The sequence below is a fragment of the Mustela erminea genome, chromosome 10, assembly GCF_009829155.1.
Source record: "Mustela erminea isolate mMusErm1 chromosome 10, mMusErm1.Pri, whole genome shotgun sequence".
Lineage (NCBI taxonomy): Eukaryota > Metazoa > Chordata > Mammalia > Carnivora > Mustelidae > Mustela > Mustela erminea.
In genome coordinates, this window is record NC_045623.1 from 7,874,929 (window position 1) to 7,887,503 (window position 12,575).

The 12,575-nt window shown below is 35.1% G+C and overlaps 1 long non-coding RNA gene across 1 annotated transcript in view; it reads right to left on the reverse strand.

The window, feature by feature from the left end:
* Positions 1 to 507: 507 nt before the first annotated feature.
* The window catches only part of LOC116567934, a 68,759-nt gene continuing 56,691 nt past the window's right edge, over positions 508 to 12,575 (reverse strand). Inside the window, exons 2-3 of the long non-coding RNA XR_004276438.1 lie at positions 3,486 to 3,588; positions 508 to 657 (exon numbers count right to left, since the gene is read on the reverse strand). This is a non-coding gene — a long non-coding RNA (uncharacterized LOC116567934). The remainder of the gene's footprint in view (positions 658 to 3,485; positions 3,589 to 12,575) is intronic.

The following is a 12,575-nucleotide window of genomic DNA, read 5'->3' on the forward strand; positions in this document are numbered from 1 at the left end:
AAATTACCATCTGATAAAATCCACAATTCTAAATCCCACTAGAAGTTTCAGATACATCTGTTTGCAATTATCCTATCATTTGCTGGTTATTTCTTCTGATGGTTCACAGCTCTCTATATTCTCTGAATGTGTTAAAAGCCAATGGCTGTTTCTTAGCTTGAATTTTCCTTCTCTTTAACTAGTCCCATTCCTGGCACCCACATAAGCTTCTTTAATATATTAAGCTGCTGAGTCAGTGGTATAATTAACATTCGAATAGCTCTCAGTTTTTTTATAATATACAACTCTGAGGTCGTGGGTCATCTTCTTTTTGATAGTGAATGTACTATGTATCTTATTGCCATTTCCCAAGTATTTACAGATGCTGAAGTTATAAAAATTTCCAAAACTACACAGGTATAATGCAAGATTATTATAATTGTTTTTTGTTTCTCATTACTTAAAAATACAAGTTTTTTTGTATGCAAGAGCACCCAGGAAAAACCCCATGCCTTGATCTTACCTTCCCTGACAAATCCTTTTCCTCCATTTTTCGCAGTGCTGTATGCAAAAAGCCTTTTAACCATATTCATATTGCAAAAATTCTCTGAGAATTTCTAGAGAGATGTATCTACTAGGAAATGATCAGTCATTTTACTTTGGTGAAATCCAGATGAGCTGGAAGATAACAACAGCGTGATGGGGAGGTTAGGTGCAGTTGATGCGTGTGTGGCTATAGAGTAGAATTAGGTCTCACAGTAGATATTGAGAGCCAGAGAATATGGTGGGAGTTACTTGGAACGTGAGAGCAGGAGGCTGACTTCAGAACTGTGATATTCAAGCTAAGTTGTGATATGGGTACAACTGCACAGCTCTCCTACTGGCCAGCTTCATTTCTGACCATAACTGAGCCACTCACTACTCCCCTTAGCATTTTTGAAGACCCGCGTGTGTGTTTTAAATGCTTTCTGTTAAATTTTTATCTCTTTCATGTACTCCAAACACAATGAAAAGGAACAAACTGTCAAAGCTATTTCTCTGTTTGACATCAGAGTGCATCATCCTTGCTTTCTTTAAAATTACATTGCCATCATTGTCTTCATTAAGGAAGATAGTTATTACATGGACTGCCACCTGAGGGGAACTGTCCTAGGCCTGGTGACTGGGGCCCCTCACTGACTTGCCATTATCTCCATTTTAATACTTCATGCTCTCTATCAAGGGACCATGTTAATATGCACCCAAGTTTTTGTAATTTTCTATTTTCCCATCCTTTCTCTTAGGTAATTTTAGGCAGATATATTCAACACCTTCATTATCCTAATCCTGCTTTTAACTCTTTCATCCTTTAGCTTTACCCATTGCCTGGAATGTTCCTTTTTCCTGTTTCTTTTCAAAGAATTCCTGATTAACATTCCACGGGGAGACTCTGTGAGCCATAGATGAGAAGTTTACATAGGTGTCACCTGCCAAGGAGTAGTCAAGAGAATTAGGAGACTAGATATTTCCATTCTTCTGGGTCTCATGTGAATTGTAAGACTCAAAAGGGCAGCATGCTACTGTTACTGAACATTGTTCTGGAGTGAGGACATTTTAGAGATATGCAGCAAAGTGTTAGAGCTGACAGAGTATGTCAGTGACCAACTTGGTTTTAGTCTTAGCATCTAGTAGGGAAATTACTCCTTCATTCTACTGGAAGCAAAGTGCAGCCATAACACAAATAAAATAGCTATTTCCTCTTTATAGCCATTATTTGCTTAATTTTCATAAGTAATACTGATATTCATGCATTTTTTATTTCATAAACTTCCCCCAAAAGAATAATTATAACTATTTACTTACTTTATACTTTTCCCAAAACAGGATGTTAGATAGATAGATAGATAGATAGATAAAGTGTTTTGTTGATGATCCTGTTCGATTGAATGATCCTTTCCTATTACTGGACTGTTTATTGTCAGTGATCACTGTCCACCATCTTTTGCTCCTGATTTCTATAAACACTTGAAAAATTTATTTTATTCAACAAACATTTGACCATGGGACTTAGAAATTCTGATTCCTGTGAGGTCTCTCAGGGAAAACAGAAAACATGTGAAGGTTCTTCTAAACCAAGGGTATAAATAGAGAACAGAAGTACTAAATTTGGGTTTGTGATCTAGAAACATGAATACCATGTTGGCAATTCCAGTGTTCTTTTGTATGACAACCAAAAACAATTCAAGTTCTCTGTGACTCTACTTCTTGCCACTTTCACCCACCCTTTCCATGTAAAGAGGAAACATATGGGGCAAGTTCCTTAATCTTTGGGGGCCTCAGTTTCCTCGTATATAAAATGGAGATTAAAAAAAAGAACTATCTCAAAGGGTCATTATGAAAATCGGATGAGTTAATATATGTAAAGAACTTTGAATAGTACATTGTATATAGGAAGTGTCAAGTAAGTGTTTGCTATCATTATTTGGACTACCTCTTAGTATGAGGTAAGTATTAGTCAAGGAAATATCTCTAACTGTCTTTAAATATTTTTAAAATATTTTTTTTTACCTTTGAAAAGAGGACCCTGGCAATTGAATTGCAATCAGTTATGTTTCACTAAAGAAGGTACAAATCCGGTAATGGTTTAGGATGAAAGTCCTTTTTACTTGTTGTGACCAATATTACAGAAATGCTGGGAATATTTACTAGGAAGTTTTGCCTAATGAGTACAAATTGCAGTAAATGTAATAGAAGTGGAAAACATTTGCTATATTAATGATGCAGGAAACAAATTTTAAAAATAAGCCCTGGGAAAATTATATTGCAATGATTTAAACACAGAAAGTCTCTGTATTTGTGTTGTATCACACACAGTAATTCTGTAGAGGTACTTTTTGGGAAAACACAGTCATTACTAAAAATCTTTAAAAATAATCAGTGGAAAGCTTATTTACCATAATATGAGGAGGGAACAGTATGTAGCACTTTTAAGCCAGTATTTGCAGAACGGTTTTCCTGAAATAAAATTATTTTGGGCTATAGCTACAGAATAGACTGTCATCATCTTGACTCTTTAACACTCTGTTTCACTTCAGTCTGGGGAGAGCTGGAAGATGATATATTATACAATGGAGAAATGAATAGTTTAAGGCAGAGACAAATAGTGTGGAATGTTAAATGAAGGTAGAGAAAAAGTCAGTAACAGACACGCCATAAGGCGCAGCATGGTTACTGAATATGATCTGCAAATTTGCCTCTGAACTTCCTAATGGCCAAACTAAAAAGAGAAAGTATGAAGTACAACATTCTTTCTGACCATATAATAGATAGACCACTGAGTTGTTAGAAGCAGCAAAGAGTTTCCTGGTATTGAGGTCTAATAAAAATTTCTTCCATAGGTTTTCACAGAGGGGAATGGATAATGTGGTGGATGTTGTTTTTGGTCACCTAGCTACCATAAACCCAATAGTGTTATAACATTCTTTATTGTATCCCTCAGAGAGGCCAATGGCAGAATACCAACTCACTTCAGTGGCAGCAGTTCTGCAAGAAATCGAAGTAAATGAGGTCTGGGTAGATATGACTGGGTAACCTTAGCATTACTTCTTGCAGTTGAAATTTAGGCAATTCCTACAAACAGATGAAAAACATACCAAATTAGGAAGCAGTAACTTCTGTCCTGGTTCTGCCTCTGAGCAGAGGTGTAAGCATGGGCACATCACCTCCTGCCCCAGGTGCGTATCCCAGAAGCAAACTCCTAGACTTGTATTTGGGTACGAATGACCTATTATGAAGGTGATTTTGTAAAAAAACAAAAACAAAAACAAAACCCAAGCCCTGAACTTTGTACCTTTATACCAGTTAGTTCTTGGCTGTCCTGAGCTGGGGTAGGGGGCTGGAGTGAGGACCCAAACAATCAATTTCCTCAGGTTGTCTGTAAAAGTCAAGGGCTCTAGGGCCCAAGAGAAATTCTCTAAAGTCCCAAAGAAACTTTAATGCCAAGCAAAATTAAAGGCCTCAAGTGGGGCATTAACATGGTTCATCCTGACTTCTCTTCTTTGGGCCTCAGGATTTCATCTGTAATACAAAGTAGTAGGATTTGATGATCATTAATGTAGTATCTGTATGTGATTATAAATTCTGTGGCTCTAAGCTTACTTTTTAACTCTTTTGGGAATATTGCTTAAATTACAGCATGGCTATGCAGCTTCAACAATTTAAAAAAGACTTACAGTCTAGCACAAAAATAAAGGTGCTGCCATGACGTGGCCAGACTGCTGTTTGTTAATGTGGAAATACCCCCAAGAGGCTGTCTCTCCTGGTGGAGCCACAGAAGGAATGAGTGTGACACATGGGAAAGCGCAGGCTGGGGAAGAGCCAAGACTTGAACAGTTGTTAGAAGATGGAACTTTGTAAACTGCCTTGAAAGCCAATTATGGAACACTGAATGAAAGATACTCAGCCTTTATGGCCACGGTGGCACCTGTTCAGACCAACTGATGGTAGTTACTCTCTCTCTTGCTTGGAAAAGATTTGATCCACCTTCTCCAACAGCACATCTGAAACCTGCCTGGAGGTGTGAAGCCGTATAACCCTTGACACTCATCTCCGCTGTACGCCCTCCCCTTCCTTCTTCCATGCAATCCAGGAGGGTGGGAAGTGGTGAGAAAGCTTGTTTGCACTTAATCCACATTCTTTCAGTTTGGGTCTTTGGCAAAAGTTGTTTTTGTTTATCCTCTAATCTCCAACTTTAGAAGTAGAGTTTTAATTCCTAATCAAACATATAAATTATATAACTATGAACAAGTCACTTTGTTGAGTTTCAGTTTTCTTATGTGTTAAAGGAGCTAACATAGTATCTATCTCATATGTTATTGTGAAGATTAACAGAAATATTGGCTATACACCACTTAGAACAATGCTTGGCCAAAATTATCATGGTCAGTATTATCATCTCAGGTGGCATGGTGTTTTGAGATTGAGGCACAATGGGAATCTTTGTCTCTCACAGATGATATCTACAAGAATAAAAACAGATACTCAAGGAACACATTTTTATTAAATCTTGATGAATTATTTTATTTGACCTAACTGCTCAAAGTTGTCTCTTTATGGATTCCAAGTTTCTTCTTACTGAATGTCTTAATATGTCTGCCCTGTTTAAAACAGCTGATCAGTATAAAACTGCAAAGTAAAATAAATAGCTTACATAAAGTACCATGGAAAGCATAATGTCAACTATATCAACTGTTAGACACTAAGAAGAAACACTGAATCCCTCTATTAAAAGACAGAGATAATCTGCTTTGGTTAAGAAACAAAACCCAGTTACAAGTTATTTACAAGTAACAACTCAAGGTGATGACCCAAGTTTAAAAATAAAAGTATACTAGGTACATGCAAATTATAAGAAAGCATGAGTCATACTATTATTATCAGAAAAGGTAAGTTAAAAGATATAAAACAGGGTAAGCAGAGACATACATATGTTAAGTGGTGCAGTTTATGAACATGTATAACAGTAAAAAAATCAGTGTGTTTCAAATCACGGAGCTAAACATGCAATACAAAATAATTAAAATATAAGAAAATTATGAAAAATTAAACTTGTAGTGGGAGATCTTGTTATCCATTTTAAGACTGTTGAATCTAGTGGTCAAATGTTACTAAGGACACAGAAGACTTGAATTATACTATTACACACACCAGCTGAATTTAATGGATATTTGTATAGTGTTGTACCCAGTGATTTGAGAATATCTCCCTGTATATCAGCTAGTCTCAATCTTTTTGGTTTCAGGACCCCTTAACACTGTTAAATATTATTGTAGTCCCCAAATAGCATTTGTGTATATATATTGGTTATATGTGGGTCTATATAGTATATATTAGAACATCTGAATTATATCTAAATTTACCATATTTGTAATTAAAAGTGATAGCTGAAAACATTCATCAATTTGTTTTAAATAACAGTAATAAATTTATTACATGTTAAGAATAATATACCTTATAAAAATATATTTTCAAAAACAAAGAAGTATAGTAACAATATTTTGAGTTTTCTAAATATTTTTAATGTCTGTCTTAGAAGAAATATGTATTCTCATATTCTGCTTTGACACTCAATCTGTAATATATTGTTCTTAGTTGAAGTATGTGAGGAAACTCTAGCCCCATACCTATAGTCTCATACGTAGTTGGGAAAGGAAGAGTGTTTCAATAGTCTTTTCAGATAATTATGGATATTCTTCTGTAGTACCACAAAACTTGACAAGTGGTATGCTTTTAAATGTTATCTGCAATGTGAATTCTGAAACTATGTCAATGAACCTCACATACTCTGTTTCACTAACATCCATTGATTACTTGTGCACTTTGAAGGGATCATTTACCCAGAGATCATTTTGTAATGTCAGGCATTGGTAATATGGAAAATACTGGTTCAGTGAGTTTGCAGATCTTCCAAAATTTGATAAATCATTTTACATTATCCAAAAAATTGCATCATTAATATCATTACCAGTTTCATCAGAAAAGGTTTTAAGTATGAGGAAGGGGTCAAGCTCAGATTATTGAGTGCTGTGAAGTGTGTAAACCTGGCGATTCACAGACCTGTACCCCTGGGGATAAAAATATATGTTTATAAAAAATAAAAAATTTAAAAAAAATTCTATTTTTGTTAAAATTATATTTTATCTTTGGCAAGAAATGTTGTCAGTTATTTTCCTGTGTATATATGTATCAGGTAGTTCAACTCTCAATTCAGTCACACAACTGATTTTCCTCAAGACAACCATCTTACCTTCATACACAGCAGAAGTACTTTTTGCACATTTTGTATTTCGTCCAAGAAAATATTAAAAACACTTGCTCAGGGTTAAGTTTTAATAAAATTTATTATTATTTTTGCTGCTTCGGTAGGATATTCTTAAGTGAAAGAGCATTTTTTGTTTTTTACAAGTGTTTCAGTGAAGAAAATGACTTCTATTACAGTTCAGTGTTCTCCCTTGTTTTGTGTTAAACAATTTTACCCACCCTTTCTTTTGCATATTAGTGCAACTGCTAACACAATAAAACTGCAAATAATGTCTTAGTATTATTATGAAAATAGTTTTCATCTGTGACCTCCTTGAAAAGTTCTCTGAAAACCCCAGTGATTAGAAGACCATACTTTGTAAAGCTAATTCCATATATTATATATGTGTCTGTATGAAATGTACACATATTACACACATATACATATATGTTATATATACCAGTTATATATGTTATATATACCAGTTTATATATGTCATATATTCCAGTTTTATCAGGGATCTTACTTCCCTTTATCATGTTGTTTTGCCATCTACTAGGGCACTATCACTACTTGGTCACAGCTGGGATTCTATAGTTTCTAGCTGGTGCCAAGGGGCAATGAAGCACAGAGGAGGTATGCCCATTGTCTTAAGACCCAAGCTGGGATGTTTGTAATGTAACCCAGAACTGAAATTCTAGATAATATCGACCTTATAAGAAAGTGGTAGAAAAAGCCACAGAAACGAGAGGGCATGCTAGAGTTATTGTCTCATTGAAAGGAAGATATAGAGAGCAATAAGTTTGAGAAATATTATGTTTGAATCTGGGGTTGAAGACAATCTCTGAAAATAAAAATAGAACATAATAAAGTTCAAACAATTACAAAAAAATTATTCTCTTAATTAGAAAGCAATAAAGGAGAAAAATAAAATAAAAGTTTGGGAAATAAAATGTGTGAAATGAAATAGTAGTAATATAATAGTGATTGCAATAAATGTAATTCATTAAATGGGCTCAGCTCAATAATTAAAAACTAGAGAGGGGCGCCTGGGTGGCTCAGTGAGTTAAAGCCTCTGCCTTCAGCTCAGGTCACGATCCCAGGGTCCTGGGATCGAGCCCCAAGTCAGGCTCTCTGCTCCGCGGGGAGCCTGCTTCTTCCCCTCTCTCTCTCTGCCTCCCTCTCTGCCTACTTGTGATTTCTCTCTCTCTGACAAATAAATAAAATCTTAAAAAAAAAAAAAAAACTAGAGAGTCTTAGTTTGGACTGAAAATCTCAAAAAATATCATTCAATGTCCAAAAGATAGAATTTAAAACAAAATGATTGAGAAACTGAAATAAAAAGTTAGAATAACAAAAAATAACAAGAGTGTTAACCAAAAGAAGATGGGGTGCTGGCCATCTTAAAATGTGATGAAATATCAAAGATAATTACAGACAATGAAAGAAGTGACATTGCAATAAAAGAAATAGTAAAGTAAGAAGATATAATAGCTATGAATATTGACATCTGCCACTCTACAAAATACATAATGCAACTATTATGGGAAGAAACAGATGAATCAACTGTTGCAGTTTCAGAGTCTTAACACAAACCTCTTGGAATGAGGTAGGAAAAAATAGCTGAGCTATAGAAGACCTGCACAATGCAATTAATATGCTCAAATGATTACACAGAGAACTTTCAGCAACACTGAATACACATTTTTGTGCATTCATAGAATATTTACAAAACTTGACCATGTACAAAGGAAGCCTCAATACATCCCAAAGAATACATAATGATGTATAAAATGAGCACAAGAACTAACAGTTAAATGTTTAGAATGTGTGAAGCACAGTTCTAAGTAATTTGAATCCTCAGAGAAACCTATCTTATGAGTCTCAGTTGGTTAAGCATCTGTCTTTCACTCAGTTCATGATCTCAGGGTCCTGGGATCAAGCCTGTCCTTGGGCTCCCTGCCCACTTCTCCCTGTTCTCCCGCTCATGCTCTCTCTTGCTCTCTCCATCTCTCAAATAAGTAAATGAAATCTTAAAAAAATTTTATTATTTTCCTTTATAACACAAAAGCTAAGTAACTTGTCCAATTCATTAAATTATGCAACTGTTCTTAATCATTATGTTGTACTAAGAATCTTATGCTAATGAATTTGATAATCTGGATAAAATGAAGACATTTCTGGAAAAAGTTAAAATGCAAAAATTGGTATAAGAAGAAATAGAGAACATGAACAAACCAGTAGGTATTAAAAAGAAGTAAATGGTAATCAGTGTCATATAGTCTGTATTCTTCCACTATTAATATATAAGATTTGGGTTAAAAATAAAATCATAAGGGAAATTGAAAAATATTTAAAACTAAAGAAAATTTAAAGGATGTTGGGTTACCTGGGTGGCTCAATGGGTTAAAGCCTCTGCCTTCGGCTAGGGTCATGATCCCAGGATCCTGGGATCAAGCCCCACATCGGGCTCTCTGCTCAGCAGGGACTCTGCTTCCTCATCTCTCTCTGCCTGCCTTTCTGCCTACCTACTTGTGATCTCTGTCTGTCAAATAAATAAATAAAATCTTTAAAAAATATATAAAGGATGTCAATGAATGGATAAAGAAGATGTGGTACATATATACAATGGAATATTACTCAGCCATCAAAAAGAATGAAATGTTGCCATTTACATTGATGTGGATGGAACTAGAGGGTATTATGCTGAGTGAAATAAGTCTGTTGGACAAAGACAAATACTATATGATTTCACTCATGTGGAGATTAAGTAACAAAACAGATGAACATGGAGGAAGGGAAGGAAAAATAAAATAAGATGAAATCGAAGAGGTAGATAAACCATAAGAGATTCTTAACTATAGGAAACAGTTGCTGGAGGGGAGTTGGGTGAGCCAATGGAGTACCTGGGTGATGGGCATTAAGGAAGGTACCTGATGAAATGAGCACTGGGTGTTATATGCAACTAAACTCAACTTCTGAAACGAATAATACTATATGTTAATTAACTGATTTTAAATTAAAAAGAGATAACCACCATTAACAGTTAAAAAAAAGATTGTCAAAATCTGTGGCACATAGCTAAAGTATTTTTTATAGGGAAATGTGTAGTTTTAAAATAGGTATTAGAGCATTAAAAAATGGGAAAAAATGTACTAAGCTTTCAACTTAAAAATTTGGAAAGGAGGTTCCTGGGTGGTTCAGTCAGTTAAGAATCTGCCTTCAACTTGGGTCATGATCCCAGGGTCCTGGGATTGAGTCCTGCTTTGGGTTCCTTGTTCAGCAGTAATCCAGCTTCTCCCTCTGCCCTTTTCCCTGCTCATGCTCCCATCTCAGTCTCAGTCTTCAAATAAATAAATAATCTTAAAAAAATAAAAATAAAATTTTGGAAAGAAAGAGCAAAGCTAAAATTCTGAGCAAAGAAAGAAGAAAAAAATGTGTATTTGATTGGGAAAGCATTACAACTGAATGAGATGAAATAATTGTGGGAGAAGAAAGGGGAATAAAAGTCTAAAAGGGAAAGAATGGAGGATCAGAGGCCACACAGTGGCCACACAGCAAAGCTGGTGAAGTCTTCTGGAAGGCTGTTGCTTGCAACTAGTGGTGGGCTTTGTTGTGAGGACTAAAGGAATTATGATAGTAGAAAGTGCTTTGGACAGGACCTGGCACATAAAAACATGTGATACTCTTATTTTGCATATAATAACAATAATCAATCGGAAGCAGATTTGGGAAAATATGTTATTGTAACAATGCCATTATAATCAAGATTAGAAAATAGGAATAAATTTAACAAGAAAGCTACTTATGAGTAAAACCACAGAATTTTATTCAAGGATATAAATTATAATTTAAGCCAGGTATCTGCTAACTTTTCTGTAAAAGACCAAATAGTAACTATTTCAGGCTTTGTGGCATGTATGGTCTCCATAGCAACTATTCAACTCTGCCACTGCTCAACTCCAGTTGTAGCATTATGACAGCTATTGACAAGATAGAAATGATGGGCATGGCTAGATTTGGCCAATGGGTCGTAGTTTGCTGACCCCTGACTTTAAAAAATGGAATTACATGCCATATGCTTGGGTGAAAAAATTTAACAAGGACAAATGTCAATTTCTCCAAATTAAAAAAGAGGTATTCTGTAAAGATAATTGCATTAGAGCAACTGAAGAGAAAGCCCAGAAATAGTTTTTCTTTCTCTCCCTCCCCTTTTCTCTATTACTCTCTCTTCTTACCTATTCAGTAGAAAAATGTCAAATATATCTAGATTTGGGATGAGAACTTTTCAATCAAGATAGAAAACCTGTAAGTCATAAAAGGGAAGACTGGTTTTTGATTACATAACAAATATGAATGTTTATATAGTAAGAGATACCATATACATGATACAAAGTAGACAGAATTGTATTTTCTGCAATTCGTGTGAGAAATAATATTTAAGTATACAAAATTTTTACACTGCTACTAGAAAGGCAAAAACACAATAATGGGAAAAAGCAATTCAAAGAAATGCAAATTGAAAGGGTTCATTAAAATATTAACATATGCTTTGCCTCAGCAGTAGGAACATCTTCCCTAACATTGGTAACCCAAGCATGTATTGGGTTATATTGCAGCAGTCTCTGTGATAGAGGGAAAAGCAGAAACAGAGCAAATGCTTATCAATCTAAGAATGGCTGAGTGTACTGTAATACATTCAGACTATAAATATTACATGGAAATTAAAAAGAATGTTAGAGTTTCTGTTTTAACTGAGTGATTTCTAAATATACAGAGAAAATCAATTAGATATAGATATAGATATAGTCTCCTTTTTTAAATAAGTAATGAGCCTCCCCAAATCTTATGTGCATAAGTGTATATATCTATATGTAAATTATATGAGCACAAAAGAGTAAAAAATATTGATTGGGGATACGGGGGGCTGGAAAGAAGCAAGGCACATGCACACACACAGTTTGTAAGGAAAAAAGTGCTCATAATTTAAAAAATCTCACTTATGTAAAATTTTATTTATATATCCAGAGGTGGCATTAAAAATATTTAACAACCGGTATGGCACAGGTACAGACCAATCAGAACAGATGCTGACTGGTACATTGTACGGTGTGTGTTCACTGAATATTGGCTCTGTTACTTCCCTACATACTCATGCCTTTATTTCTGTGGGATAGATTCCTAGGAGTTGGATTGCTGGGTCAAAGGGTATGTGTATTTCTAATTTTAAAAGAAATTGCCAGATTGCTGTCCAAAAAAGACTGTAGCAATTCACATTTCTTCTAGCAATTTATATAAGAGTGCTTTTTCCCCACATCCCAACAGCAGTGGAGAACATATCAATCACTGAGCAGGGAAATATTCTAAGATAGGCAAGTATTCTGTCTCTCAGCTGGAAGCCTCAGCTGTTGAAAAGAGTGAAAGGAGCTTGTGGTTTTAAAGAAGGTCTCTGACATGCTAATCTTAAACTCTGAATACTATGTGCTCGAGGTAGAATGCCTACCAGCTGCTCCTGTCTTCCCTCATGTTAATCCCCACCAACTCCAATTTAGGCCTGTCCCTTCTTCCTAACCTGAGGTGATAATTTTATTGCAGCGGATGTTCCTATCTTTGAGATATGTAGTACCATTTAAAGCTTTTATCACTAACCCCAGAGGATTTGGTTGCCTCAGCAAATGGACACCATAATAACGAACTACTATTTTTAATAAACCAAAGTTCAAACCAGAAAACTCAAATGACAAGGGCTTTGCTGTAGGGAATGCAGACTCATGGTGTTTCATAAACTTGTGTAGAAAAGATAAAGAGGTGAATAGTT